This window comes from Bemisia tabaci, chromosome 4 (assembly GCF_918797505.1).
Source record: "Bemisia tabaci chromosome 4, PGI_BMITA_v3".
In the NCBI taxonomy this organism is placed as follows: Eukaryota; Metazoa; Arthropoda; class Insecta; order Hemiptera; family Aleyrodidae; genus Bemisia; species Bemisia tabaci.
The window spans coordinates 35,645,131-35,659,536 of record NC_092796.1 but is presented as its reverse complement, the minus strand read 5'-3'; the positions used below and the strand labels follow the sequence as shown (position 1 = coordinate 35,659,536).

General features: G+C 41.0%; 1 protein-coding gene across 2 annotated transcripts in view; it reads left to right on the top strand.

The window, feature by feature from the left end:
• Positions 1–14,406, top strand: part of LOC109044449 (uncharacterized) — a 130,010-nt gene that overhangs the window by 8,013 nt on the left and 107,591 nt on the right. The gene's annotated exons all lie outside the window — the stretch shown is intronic.

Here is a 14,406-nt window from a genome sequence, read left to right as displayed (position 1 = left end):
TCGGCGCGGCGAGAAACGCTCAGTGCCTACAAGAATACATGAATACTTCACGCATTGCGTCAAACACAGTGTGGTCAGCGCGGCACGGCGGCGGATGTTAAAATTATTAAACCACATTTATGTTTGTTCTGTCTTAATTTTTTAGTTCATATCTTACAAATGAAAGGCCTTGTCCTCACAGAGATAGGTTTACGGAACTGAACTTTCGCGCGAAGTTCTGTGAACTTTTGCTAGGTAGTAGTGTTGACAGGGCGTACGCAAAAAATGTGTCCAACTCGAGCGAACGCGTCTTATGCACCCTTCTTCCTCCGGCACGTTCACTTGATGGTTTTTATTGATATTTCAAAATGAATGAGAAGAGGGCGGCCCATGGGCGGCAAGTAGGTAAATCCGGCCATGGGTGTCACGCGAAAATGAAGGCGAATTTTGGCTTTTCTCTCGTCTCATATTACTCACGTTTATGAATGCCGTGATATTCATGTGAAAAGTCAGTCTAATGCTTCCAGGGGCGCAGGAAATGCCTGACAGAGAAAGAGGGAACATTTTGAAGAGTCAGAAGTCCGTGAACCAGTGAGCCTCAGCCGGTGCCATTCAAGAGGGCAAGAATTACTTCCCGATGGCTTTTTTTTCATATTTTCAAACTTTAGAAGTGAAAATTTCGTCCTAAGTTAAGTCAGCATTATTCCTCGTTTCCCCCACGAAAAAACGTAACTGCATTTCAATGTTGCCGAATTTCCCTTCGCAAATTGCAATTACACCTGTAGAGTCTTGGGCATGTCCAAGTAACTAAAAATCGCACCGATTTTTCATCGGAACTCATCCAAGCATCAGACAAATTTTGGATCGAAATGGCACAAGTACATTCTCGTAAAAAGGTGAATCGTTTGAGATAATTTTGCAACCTTGGAATGGTGTTACGTTCCTTCGTCCAGGAAAGGACGAATTGCAAGAAAAATATTTTAGTGGAGGCACCCAAGTATTGCCCGAAGTCCCAAGAAAGTCAGAGAATACGGCATTAACAGAGTCAGTGAAAAGCAAAAAAAAAGCTATAGAAATGTCAGGGAGTTGAAAAATGAAGACATTTTAGAAATCCTGTCAATATACTCAACCGTCCTCGGCGATCTGCTCTCAAAGAACAAAATTTGTTAGGTTCCTTGCTCCTGGTTTTGTCAACTACCTGCCTATGACCAGTGACTGCGTATGTTACAAATCCAGTTATCAACGTAATATATTGTTATTTTTCATACGGTTCGCGGCAGTGTGGTATTAGGGCCCCTGAGGAGGGGAGGGGGTTCTGATAAACAGCAAGATAAGCCTACTCAAGTGGTCGTGGTTCTGCGGCGTAAAATCGGCTAAGCGTGAAATGAGCTGATAGCCCTGTATGCGCACGGTTCGCCTCTACAACAACGCCTTGCGAGCTCATTTATTCCTCAGGATCCACGCCCGTCACCTCGAGGGATGGAGGGACGAAGGAAAGCAGCGTGTAGGTCCATGATTACATTTCAGCGTCTGAAACGCCTATAGGTAGAAGGAGATACGTTCGAACTATCTGTTAGTGGCGCGGCAACAATCGGAGAGTTTCCGCCGTAAAAGACGTTTCTTTTGATTTTCATGAATTTTTGGAACCTCACCTTTCTCCTCTCCATAAGAAATTACCGGCCCCGGCAGTTCGGAATTTGCGCCGGTCTCGAAAAGGAGGAAAGTCTTCCGAGTTCACGGCGTTCTGAAAAAGTCGGGGAAGGTTTTTATGTGTGACTGGATTTGTGAAAAGGGGCCTTATCTGCCGGGAGAAAAGTTGCCTAAACTTTTCCCAAAAACTTTAACCACGTTTCACGCGTGTCTAGGAGGTATTCTTAAAGCTTTCAAGATCACACTTGGGTCAAAATGTCTAGATTTTGTTCCTCCATAAATGAAATGGTACTTGATAACTAAAGTTTGATTTTTTGGAAGGTATATCTCTTTGCACGGATCTGGTCACTTAATAAAAGTTCAGGTTTTTTCTGGATAGGAGGGAGTTGCTGCTGACCTTTAACGGTTACACCCTGCTCCACTTGGTGTTAACCTTGCTGTTGTTTAGGTAAAAATAATGTTTTTTGCTTTGGGGTATGCCCAGTCCAGCACCCCCTGTAGGTAACGCGGTCGAGTCATCGGCGCAGTATGACGCGCCTTCAATCCAGCTAGCGGCAAAATGCTTACACCCGTGGTCGAATGGTTATCTCGTTGCGCCTGCTGCGGATGAATTCAAATTCCGGCAGCTGCTTGCGAAAAGAGCGTATTTATCCATCCACGATTGCGACCTCAGTTTATGTTTTACTCTTGATCAATTATTTTTTTAAAAAGCTTCGCTGAAAAGGTCCCGAGAATTTTCGTAAATGATTTCAAACAAAATTGAACACAACTTCCCCGAGATTTTTTCGTTCGATCTCAGTCTTTTTTCAACCGAAAAAAATTAAAAATGGTCCGAGTTTCCGAATCAATTCAGAGACGTCTCGTAAAAGTAAGGGGTACCAATCGGCCCGCAAACTGCTGCTTTTGTTTTCTCTTTGGCTAAAAGCTCTAACTGTGCATATTAAGAGGTAATTTCTTCGTATATAAATACGTTCATTATTCCTTAAGACCTCCTCTTAAGGCCTCCGCTCCAGCTGAAGCCGATGAACCTACCAGAGATTGACTCAGAAGTGGTAGCGCTCCGCCTACAGGTTCTTTACCCTTACCAGCCCTCCCCTCAGTCTGCTCCGTATCAGTCCATGAGAAGGCCCGATCCTCCCTGGAAACGAAAAGTACACAGGACACGGCTGGGCGGTTCTAAAATTGGAGTTTCTCCGCTCCATTTCTCAGGCGCATTCCGTCATTTTTTCTGTTTACTCTGCCGGGTCGCTTCCTTTCCCCGCTGATTTGCCTTCTCCGTCGAAACCGAGAGGCGACTCGCCCCAATAAGCTCCAGCTGGAAATCGCCGAGAAATGGGAGTTGCGTCCTCGTCCGCGTTGCCGTTTCCAGTGGTGATTTCCCCAGTTGGCAACATTGTTTTTCCTCCATTTAAAGCCATTAAAAATATCGATTTTAGGCGAAGTTAGCTGCCTCACTAAGAATCGATTGTTTTACATACATTTAAATGGAGGTAAAGCAGTGTTTTCCTCCATGTTGCTTTTCCTCCATTGAAATACATTATAAATATCGATTTTAGGCGAGGTTAGCTGCCTCACTAAGAATCGATTGTTTTTCATACATTTAAATTAAGGAAAAGCAGCGTTGCCAACTTTCAAAAATCACCATTAGCCGTATACTAATGCTAATAACGCTATGGAGTCAGTTATGAAAGATGAAAAAGAGCCCCTAGGATTTTCCTCATAGCAGTTCCTTTGACAGTTCTCTACCTTAGGGAGGTAGGCGTAGGCCCCACGGGCCCCATGGGGTACACAGGAGGGTGTCCTCTAGTCTGGAATATCCGGAAAGTCAGAATATAACACTGCTTTTTGAGGATGGTCCGGATGCATTGAAGAAGTACGGCATTCCCGCAAGTAAGTCTGGAATTTTTCGCTTTAAGGCCTAAATACACACGGCGATTAATCACCGCGAGTGAAAGACGAAAGCCAATGGAGAGCCTTGATTTCAATCCATTGATGTCGATTTATCGAAATCAAGGCTTTCGTCTTTCACTCGCGGCGATTATTCGCCGTGTGTATCGAGACCTTTATACCACGCGTGTTTTTATAAGACGGACCGGAAAGTATGCAATCCCTTGGGCATTGATTCTTAGAGCAGTATTTGCCTGCAAAATCGCGATTGTCGATTTTCAAGCCAACAATGGAATATTATGGCCACGTCATTTTGGTTACATTTTCTAGGTATGAGTTCAATTTCAACCCTGAGAGTTTTGGGCAATTTTGGCTATCTCGATCATTCTGAATTGCGATCTTTGCCTCTCAGAAAACCCCATAGACACAGAAGCTCTTCATGGACGCGAGTTCGTTAGTTTTTAAGAGCACACAGACGGATTGATATGCGGATACCGGCGCGGCGCGGCGCCGCCAGTCGAAATTATTTTAAGTTTCAGGCGCGTCAAAACGTCTAACGTTAAGAGCTTCAGCGAGGAGAGGTACATGCATTGAGTGGATCCTCCACGAAATAAATCTGTCAACGATCATAACCACTTTCGTTTACGCCCCTCTGTGGAACGTATTCAGAACAATCTCTTATTTCGAGCACTCAGCAGTCCTGCTCAGAGCAAATTCTCCTCTCGGTTAATAATAATAAAAATAAAAAATGAATCAATAAAATAAGAAGGGTTTATTTGACAGGTTGAGATGGAATTCCTGATAAAAATAGAAAGATTCTTCAATTTAAAAAATGAAAAAAATTAGTTTCGTATCGTTCGGTTTTCTTCGCGTGCCTAACACAAAAATAGCGGTGGCGAAGGGTGAATGATCGACCATCGATATTTCCCCATTTGAAGTTATGGTAAAGAGTCGATTATTAAGGTGTTCATCGCGGAAACATTGACTATCGATCCTTTTCTATAGGTTTAAATGGCAGATCACTCGATATATCGCCAAACACGCCACGTCACTGAAAAATAGTGTTACAGAGTAAATGAAGTGGTACACTTTACTTGATATTACCCTTATCTTGTCACTGAAGTACAGAAGTGTTACAAAATGATGCTTACTCCAGGTCTGAGTCATGAACCAATGATGATGAAAATTAATATTTGCCACGTGGAGACTTTTTTGAACACTCTAAGTAGGTAACCCTAGTCTGAAAGACCCGAATATTAGATTCCTAACATAATTCAGATGAGGATACATTAAAAATCGGAAGAAGAAAGAAAGAAAGAGGAAGATGAAGAATAGAAGAAAACAACTAGAAGAAATGAAGAGAAATGTCGAAGTAGAATGAATTACTTTTTACGAGGTGCCTTAACATCGGAGGTCATTTACACCTCTGGAAAAATTAACATAAAAATATAAATAAATGGGGAAACACGGAACAAATTCGAGAGGCAGCAGTAAAAGCAAGTAGGTGTCAATAAAGAAGATAAAAAATAAGAAAAATCGAATAGGAAATAGCTAAAAAGCGGAAGAATGTAGACACAGCAGTGAAAGAGAAAAATAAGAATTTGTGTCTTCATCTTTTTACTTCTCTTTTTTGTGGTCCTCCATTTCAATTTCTCTTTCCTCCTCTGTTTCGTCTTCGTCATCCATTCCGGAACATCGTGACTCGAACGCTTTAAATATATACAAGCCAATCAAACAAGGGTCAAATTTTTTACAAATTTCAAGGCCACCAAAGGTCTTAGTGAACACCCCTTCTTTTTAGCTTTTGCTTATACTCTGCCGTGATAATGAATAACGCCATATGAGCATTCATATGTTGCCAAATTTCCTCTTAGAAATTATTTATTTTCGAAGAAAGTTATGAATACACTTCCTTGGAATTTTCTGACGCCTTAGATAAAATTACGAAGACGATTCTCTGAAAAATCTGGGAAAAATATTCACAAATTCCCTCGAAATTTTGAAAATTGTAAAAGGAAATCTTGCAATGTCTGAAGGCTTTAACGGCGTTCTTCCTTAGCATGGCAGAATCGGTCTCCCTGAATTCGCTGAAATTCTCAATCCCCGAAGACGCGTAGCTCTGCTCGCGACTCATCCTTAAGCCCCGACCGCGGCGGAGTCTGGATCCTGGGCTCCCCGCTGCGCGCCGTCCCGAGGGATGCGCGGGGGTGGCGGGAAGGGGGAGCGGCGACCCAGAAGCGGAGATAGACCCCCTCCCCCCGACCCCCTCTCGCCGTCGCCGTGAAGGTCACGTCGCGTGGAGTTGCGTCAACGAGGACAGCGTGAGCCCTCGCCGCCTTGACCCCCAACCCCTCCACCCCCTCTGCCGATCGCCCCCCTCGATTTTGCCATTCAGCAGTCGTCGGGGATGGGGTGCATCATTGTTGGCTCGGGAAGGAATTTACGGCGAGGGGGCTTCGGATTATTTGGATCGGGTTCGGTAGAGGAACGAACACATCGAGATTGAGCCGAGGAAAAGGGGTTTGAAGTTTTATCCCAACGCAAGACGTGGCGTTTGAGATTGAAGTTCAACGCGTAGTTTCGCGATCGAAGTTTATTCTCTCAACTTCATATTTTCACGGGAGAAAATGTGTGGCATGTCGTGCTGAAAATCAATCCAATCTCATTATTCTCCCAAATTAATGTAACCTGCTCTTTCGTTTTAAATTTAATTTCCTGAAAAGAGAAATGGAAATCGTCTACTTAATTGAATCTAAATCATCTAAAATTGACTGAAATGGACTGCTAGATAGCGTCTGAGGGTTTTTTTTTTATTTATTTATTTTTATATTTTTGTTTCCTGGTTGAAGAGGGGGTTGAAAATTGAATTAACCCCCGAAACGTTCCAGGAATTCTGTTTTTTCATCTTTATTCTTGGTTGCCCATTCCCTGGTGTTTTGTTTCGTTATCTTTACCTTCAGTATCACTGTGTCGAAAACCAACTAGTTTCACGATAGAACTCACCGTACTTCTGGTAAAATTTGCTATACTTGTTTTCAGTCTACCGATCCTCCCGACGAATGGACATTTGTTCCTTATAGACTATTTAGTGGCTACGCCATGGTTCAAATGTAAAAAAACGCATAACTTCGTTTCTGATTCGCACTCTTTGCGCCATGGTTGTAAAATGCGTCCAAGCGTTTCTTACAATCGAAATTTCTCGTGTTTAATTACTCCTTAATTTATTTATGATCGGTCAATGACTAAATTTCAATAAATTAACACAAATAACTCATGAAGCATTCGTACATGAGGTTGTGTTAATTTTTTGTTTTTTTGTTTTTTTTTTTGTTTTAACCAATCACTGGGAAAAAAAACACATTGGATCTAGAGTCCAGACTCTTGAAAACATTGAAAAGAAAAAATACTCTTGATTCAATCGGATTTTTGCTTGAATCAAAACGAAATCCGCTTAAATTAAGAGGCTTGTTTCTTGATTTAAGTTAGATTCTGATTGAATCAAGAGAACTTTTTCTTGTCGATGTTTTTAAGAGTCTGGACTCTAGATCCAATGTATTTTTTTTCCCCCCAGTGAAGAGTTCGCTAGTGCATCGAATGAGGTAGTCACTTAAATCAGTCTATTTCCAGGCGCCCAAACCAATAATCACCCCGATCGGTGCTAATCGATGCGGAGCTCGCATGCCATCGTGCGCACGCATTAAAATAAAAAAAGGATCATGTCCATTCTGACAAGAGCCCTGAGATCCATAAGAACGCACGCATAACAGGGCTCATGTCACAGCGGATATAGTTCCTTTTGATTTAAATGCGTCCATGCGTGAAACCGCCCGCGCTCGCCGGCTCCTGTCCGGTTCACCGTGCGATTAGAGAGCTTTATTTATTCGACCAAGCTCTACTCGATCAAGGCCGTTCGTATTTGGGTGGGGGGGGGGGGTGCAAAAATGACGGGGGCCGCGGCCCTGGTTACGGCCACGGCCGGGGGGGGGGGGGGGGCGCGTATCGCGAATCATTAATTAGGCCCGGACGTCAACGTCAATCTCGTTGCCAGGTGCTAAACTGCCGTACTAGGGAAGAACGCCGTATGAACCTTCAGGCGTTGCCAACTTTCCTTTGATAAAACACGAATTCCCTGGTAAACTTATGAATATTTATCTTCCAATGGAGAATTTGCATGAAAATTTTTTATCGCTTCATCCGAAAGTGCTTAAAGAGCTGATTTCGAAGTATTTTTTATAATTTTTTTCTGATATGGGAAATAGTATAAAAATAGGTTTAAAAGTGAGAAAATGCACCGCCTAGTGACGTCATCTGGCGGCATTTCCCATTTAAACACATGTATTCTAGCAGATTAGATCATTCTATCATATCTCCTTCGATAATTGTTCAATTTATGAAGAAAGGGTATCCTCTTGATCAGCTTACACGGTGGATTCCACTTAACAACAAAATTGATCAGATTTCGGACACCCGCAAACTCTCCATTATTCAGATAATTTTTCTCGCAATTCCACTAAAAAATCCTGAAATTTTTAAGGGGAAATATTCATAACTTTTCTCAGAAATGAACATACAACATCGAGGGAATTTTGGCAACTTTCGAACGTTCATACGGCGTTCTTACCTAGCAATTAGCATGGCAGTAAAAGTCGTCGCCCCTTTGTCGTGAGAGCGTATCTCGATTTCCATGTGAGCCCTGGTTTACAAGTAAATCTATGCTTCCTGGGGCTCATGCGGCAATCGAGATACGTCCTTACGTCAGAGGAGCGACGAAGTGGGATCGGAAGGAGCTGCTGATAAACCGGGGTTTTCGGCCTCGTAATTTTGCTGTTTTAATAGCCGTTATTAGCGATGTAGAGGCGAAATGCGGGCGAACCGGAATGTTCGACGACAATACTGTTGTGTTAAGGGAGAACGCCCTATGAGCCATAAGGCGTTGCCAATTTCCATTCCAAAAATTAAGGATCTGAAGGAAAATTCGTGAATATTTCGTTTCCAATTTTTCAGAGGATTCCATTCGTAATTTGATCTAAAAAGTCTGAAAATTTCATGGGAAAATATTCATAACTTCCTCCAAAAATAGATATTTTTTGAGAGGAAATTTGGCAACGTTCGAATGCTCATACGGCGTTTTTACTCAGCACGGCATAATAGACCACTTGACAAGGTTCGAATTTAAGCACTATGATGCATGTTTTCTCATCAAAATTATACGTCGTTTGCGATGTTGTGCAACAAAAATTATTAAAAGTAGGTGTACCTAACCCCTAACCAAGATACCTATCAACGTTTTTTGCTGCTCTAATTTCAAAATTGCCGCTCATAGAAAAGAAAAACAATAATATACTTGAGTTAGATCTCACAGCAATTTTAGTCGCACGAATGGTGCTCTCAGTGAAAGTTTGAAGAGGATAAGAATATCAGAAAGCTTAAATTTGTACCTTGTCTAGTGGTCCATTCAGTAAAATATGTTGAGTGTGGGAATTTTAATTTATAGCCTTAACATCGATTTTTACGAAAAAATCTAGGTATAACCCTCTGTTATTAAAGCGACCATTTTAAGCACTAGTATGACTGATAAGAAAATGAACTGGATCGCATTTAGCAAAAAGGAACCAGCGTGATTACAGTGGTTGTAAAAATGTTGCCTCTTCATAATTATCTAAAAAAAATTTCCAAAATAGCTATAAGTTCTTGCTCCCACTAAAAAATTGTTAATTTTTAAGGAAAATAATTGTGTAAATTTTCATACTATACTTATTTTGAGTATTTTTAAAAAGAAAAAAGAAGTTGCATGATTTTGAAAACACTATGTAACTGCGCTGGTTCCTTCTTGCTGAACGCGATCCAACTAAGTAATTTTCCAATCAAATATTGAAACTCAATGCTTTGAATGGTAGGCATGTTTGCTTTCCGAGGGAAGGGGGAGGGCGTCATCGTCAGAGGTTCGCACGATTCGATCGAGCGGTCCTGAGAGTCGGTCATGGAGTTTCTTCATTTTTGTTCGTCGGTCTATGACGCGGCGACAAGCGGCGCGGCGCGGTGGAAGCAGTATTCAAATAAAGTAATGAGCGTCGAAATTGATGTTCAACACTTTTCCCACTGCAAAAAGGCCTGCCTGGCGCCGCGCAACGTAGCGCAGCAGCCAGATTTACGTTCACCGTCCATTTATTGTCCCTTATTTTCTCAAACATGTGAAATTCCTTTGTGAAAGGACTCGGAATATACGCAGCCAAATCTTGGTCTTGGTCGACCGCAACTTGAGAAACCTAACCTCTAAATTCGACTTTAAGTCGCAATGATAATATTCTAAACTCAGATTGTCCGCAAGTTGAGCTTTTTTAACAGCAGGGTCGAGCCATCCTTAGTTTCTCAACGGTGCAAACCATCGATCAGCGACCGAATTACGAAGTCATCGTCCTCACCTCAATGCCTCAACTTGCAGTCGACCGCAATTCTGCCAACAAGATTCGTGCCAGGGTGATCCAAAAGTCCCGCACCACCCTTTTAGCCCTTAAGATTCTTGCCCCTTTTCAGAATGTTCTCTTTTAAGTTTTAGGGGGTCCTCGCAAAAGTATTTTCCTCTGACCTAGGAGCACTCACAAAATTGCAGGTCTTCAAACCCAATTTTTTCAAAAGCTACAGGGGCGATGTCTGATTCCGGTGGTGTTGGACTTTTGGATTACCTAAGTACCCTGCTTGTCACTTTGGATGAAGATGCATCATAGAAATCGAAGACGAAGATGAGGAGGATACTGGAGACAAAGGAATAGAAGAGGAGGAGGGGTTAAATGAAGATAAAGAAGGAGGAGAAAAGAAAGAAGAGGCAGTGAAAAAAGGAGGGAAAGGACGAAGGGGAGAAAAAAGAGGTTGAGGAAAAAGAAGGAGAGGTAGGAGATGGAAATAATGCCTGAAGAGAAGAAGACGCAAAAATGGACGAAGATGTTCTTTTTGGTCTTCCTCTTTTTCCACTGCTTCTTCTTCAGTGTCTTCCTACTTATTTCCATTTCATTTTCCTTCCATTATTCCTCCTCACTGGAAAAAAAACACATTGGATCTAGAGTCCAGACTCCTAAAAACATCGACAAGAAAAAATACTCTTGATTCTATCGGATTTTTGCTTAAATCAAGAACCAAGCCTCTTAATTTGAGCGGATTTCCTTTTGATTTAAGCAAAAATCTGATTGAATCAAGAGTATTTTTACTTTTCAATGTTTTCAAGAGTCTGGACTCTAGATCCAATGTGTTTTTTTTTTCAGTGCTCCGCCTCTCCTTCCTATCCCTTTTTGTCTTTCTCCTCTCCATTTTCCGACTTTCATTGCGTCCTCGTCTGATATCCTTCAGGAGTCTCGAGATCTGAGCCTGTCTACCAGGGCCGAGGAACTAAATAAAAAAAACGAATATGAACAAGAAAAAAATCGTTCGATTTGACAACGGGTCGATGAATTACGTAAACGCATCGATGAGCGGGTCCGGGCCTCGGCGCCGCTTGATCAGAAACGGGAAAACGGCGGGAAAACTCGGTTTCGCGTTTCGCCGAGAAAGCTGCCGGAGAGCCAACGAATCGGAAAAGTGGAAACCTCAGGGACCCCCGGACCTCGAACCCGGCTCCGACGATTTCCATATCGATATCGCTCCGTCTCGATGGGCAGCCAGTGAGGTTAAATACACCTGACGAACTTATCGGCGGTTTTTCGTTTTTTTGTGTACCGCCCCCTCGCAGTGTCATCAGAGGTAGAGGCGCCAACGGACTGATTTTTAGAATGACTGGTTGATATCACGCAGAGATAGAAATCAAGGATTCTCCCGGTGATGCTCCAATTTCATGGCGTCACGCGCAGAATCTTCCGAAAATAAATCGACGGTGAAACCACTAAACCACAGATCTTAATTGCGGTGTCATTTTATTTTATTTTTTTTTTTTTATTTTTTTTTTTTTTAGAAATACTTACCTAGTACTCGATTTTTTTCGCACGAGGTTTCCATATATTTTTTTTTTTTTTTTTTTTTTTTTTTTTTTTTTTTTCTGGAAAAAAAAGGAACGGAAACGAACGAGGAGGAAACTGAAGTAAACCCAAGGAAAACCCCCCGCACGATTATCTGAACTTTTTCCAAATTTTATGTGATAAGATTCAAATTTTCGGAAACAAGTAAATACTTTTATTTGGATCGTTTTGGAGAATTTTCTTCGAAATTCAATTTAATTCGCATGAAAATTTCAGGGGTGAATCCTGATAATTCTCCCGAAAGTCATCATTTTTTCTGAGAAATTTTGCAAGTATTAAAAAAAGTAAACCATTTTAAAAGTGTTAAAGAAATCCGCACAAATGCTCTCAAGTCTTGTAAAAAATTAACTGCCCCGATTAATTTGATGAAAATTACTGATCTCAGATGTGGCTTGGTTCCTCTCTGCTAACGCAGTCTATTTTGGAGTTGATCGGAGCTTGAAGTTGACCAAGTTCCGTTTGGCATAATCACGTTCAATTCCGATCGACCACAGTTGATTTTGAGTTGATCAGAGTTAAATTTTACCAACCTCGGTTGATTTTTCGAAACAAATTCGCGCTCCTCATTGAAGTACGATTAGGAAATTCAGTTCTCGTTTGGATCAGATATACTGAATTGCTGACCTATTGTCTCTTCGGGTGACATGGTTTCATCCGCTAGCTGTTCCCCCCATTTTCGAAGAGCTATCCATTTTGGCGAGCGATGAAGCTCTTATCAAGAGACGATAACCGGACCGGCTCTGCCGAGATGGCGAAGAGAGCAGTAAGTGCATGCTGGGATGAACCTCGAGACCCATAAAAGCATGTGCTAACCAAGGCTCATACGGAAATGCGCTTACTGCTCTCTTCGTTATTACGGCAGCGCTATCAAGTTGAGTGTTGCGGAGTCGGAGCGAGTGAAGTCTGTTCGCGGTTGTGGTGTTATGGTTTCGCTCAGCGAGGCGGCAGCAGCAACAGGTGGCTGCGCGCGGCTGGAACTGGAGACTAGAGCTGGTTTCGCATCTCCGTTCGTTTTCTGTCTGGCGCGACCGCGCCGAGACTGGCGTATGTAACTGTATAGTGAGAATATGGTCAACGAAGGATCTATTTCTGATTGCCGTGGCCAGCTTAAGTAAGCTTCGTGGAGCTTTTAGAATCTATAAAAATGTACTGTTGGAAATAGAGAGAATACACCGGAGTGAAAACAGGAGTGAGAAATGAGAGTAGCATTAACGATAGCTGGGAGTACAATATACGTTGAATCGGTGTTACAGACGCGAGGTTGGAGCGAAGCAAACTCCGCATGAGCATGGAACACTCTGTCGTGTGGCAACATCAATCTTGATGCTAAGCTCAAGCTGGTCACACTTTGAATTCTGTTTCCGTAATCGATGGACAAGAAAAACCGTGAATACACGGAAAAAACAAGACTAGTGTTGAGCACTACCCGCCCAACACGGAAATATTTTAAAAATATTGCTGAAATATTGTCAAAAACATTTTAACAATATTTTAACAATATCGAAATAATATTGCTGCAATAGTTTGTTGTCCGCCCCCCTGACAATATTGCAGCAATATTGTCAAGGTAATATTGATAATATATTTTAAAAATATTTACTTGCGATGAGGTTATCATATTCCATATCCGTGTGCGCGCACTCTAGGAGACGTCTTTGGTACTAATTTTCTTTCTAATGTACACATGCGTCCAGGTTGTGGATCGTAGAGTTGTTACTGACCTTAAAATCCGCGCCGTCCTAGTCGGGATTAGAACCCACGCCTCGGGGTGGAGTTGATATCCGAAGTCCAGTACTTTACCACCAGACCAGCCAGGCTTGATGTAGATGGGCCCGTAAATTCAATCTCTTAACTATCGCAGGCCTCTGAGTCCGTAATATGTTTGTTTATTGACGGATTCTTATAATATTTTACCAGAATTTATTATTTATTATTTATTTATTATTTTTTATTTCATCCTGTAATTTGTGTTTCAAATTCTTTATTAATTGTACTCAACATATTCCTATTCATGTATTACAAATTTTCGTTTTTTTTAACTCTCTCTCATTTTTTTCTTTACCAAATTACTGTTTTTTATAATTGCGTCTTTTTCCAGTTTTAATTATTTGAGCTTTTTCCTAGTTTGAATTTATGTCGATGTATTTATGTTATGTTATTTATTTTTTTCCCTTCTTTTTGTCTTTTCTTCCCCCCCCCCCTTTCTTTTTTCTAGCGATTGATTTTAGTAAGTTCCGCAAAATAATTGGTAAACAGAGCAAAACCATACGCTAATTTGGCAAACATTTTGAAAATCTAGCAAAAATTTTAGCCATAATAGCATAAACTAGTAATGTTAATTTCGCAAAAGTATAGTTTGCCATTTTCGCACAATAAAATTACCACTTTTGCAAATTGTTTTGTCGTTCTCGCCACGAGGGTGGGCATTTTAGCAAAAAAAGCAAATTGCAGAAATCGCAAACCATTTTTTGCCATTTTAGCAATTAATTTTTAAATATTACAAAAATATTTATAAAATATTTTTAACATAATATTAAACAAATATTTTTAAACTAATATTTCTAAAATAATTTTAAAATATTTTGTAAATATATTTTACAAACTGTTTTAAAAGTAATTACATAAATATATTTTGTAAATATATTTAAAACATTTTTATAAATATATTGTTACAATATTGTCATGAAATATTTTAGCAATATTGTCAACATATTTCTGCAGTGTATTTAAGGAAATATTTACATGACAATATTGTTTCAATATTGACAATATTGCTGCAATATTGCTGCAATATTTCGTGTTGGGCGGGTACTGGCCGTTTAGTGGGGAGTAGTTGAGGGCTGGCGTCTAAGCGCTTTACAGCTCAACACCGGAAGGCAGTACAGGT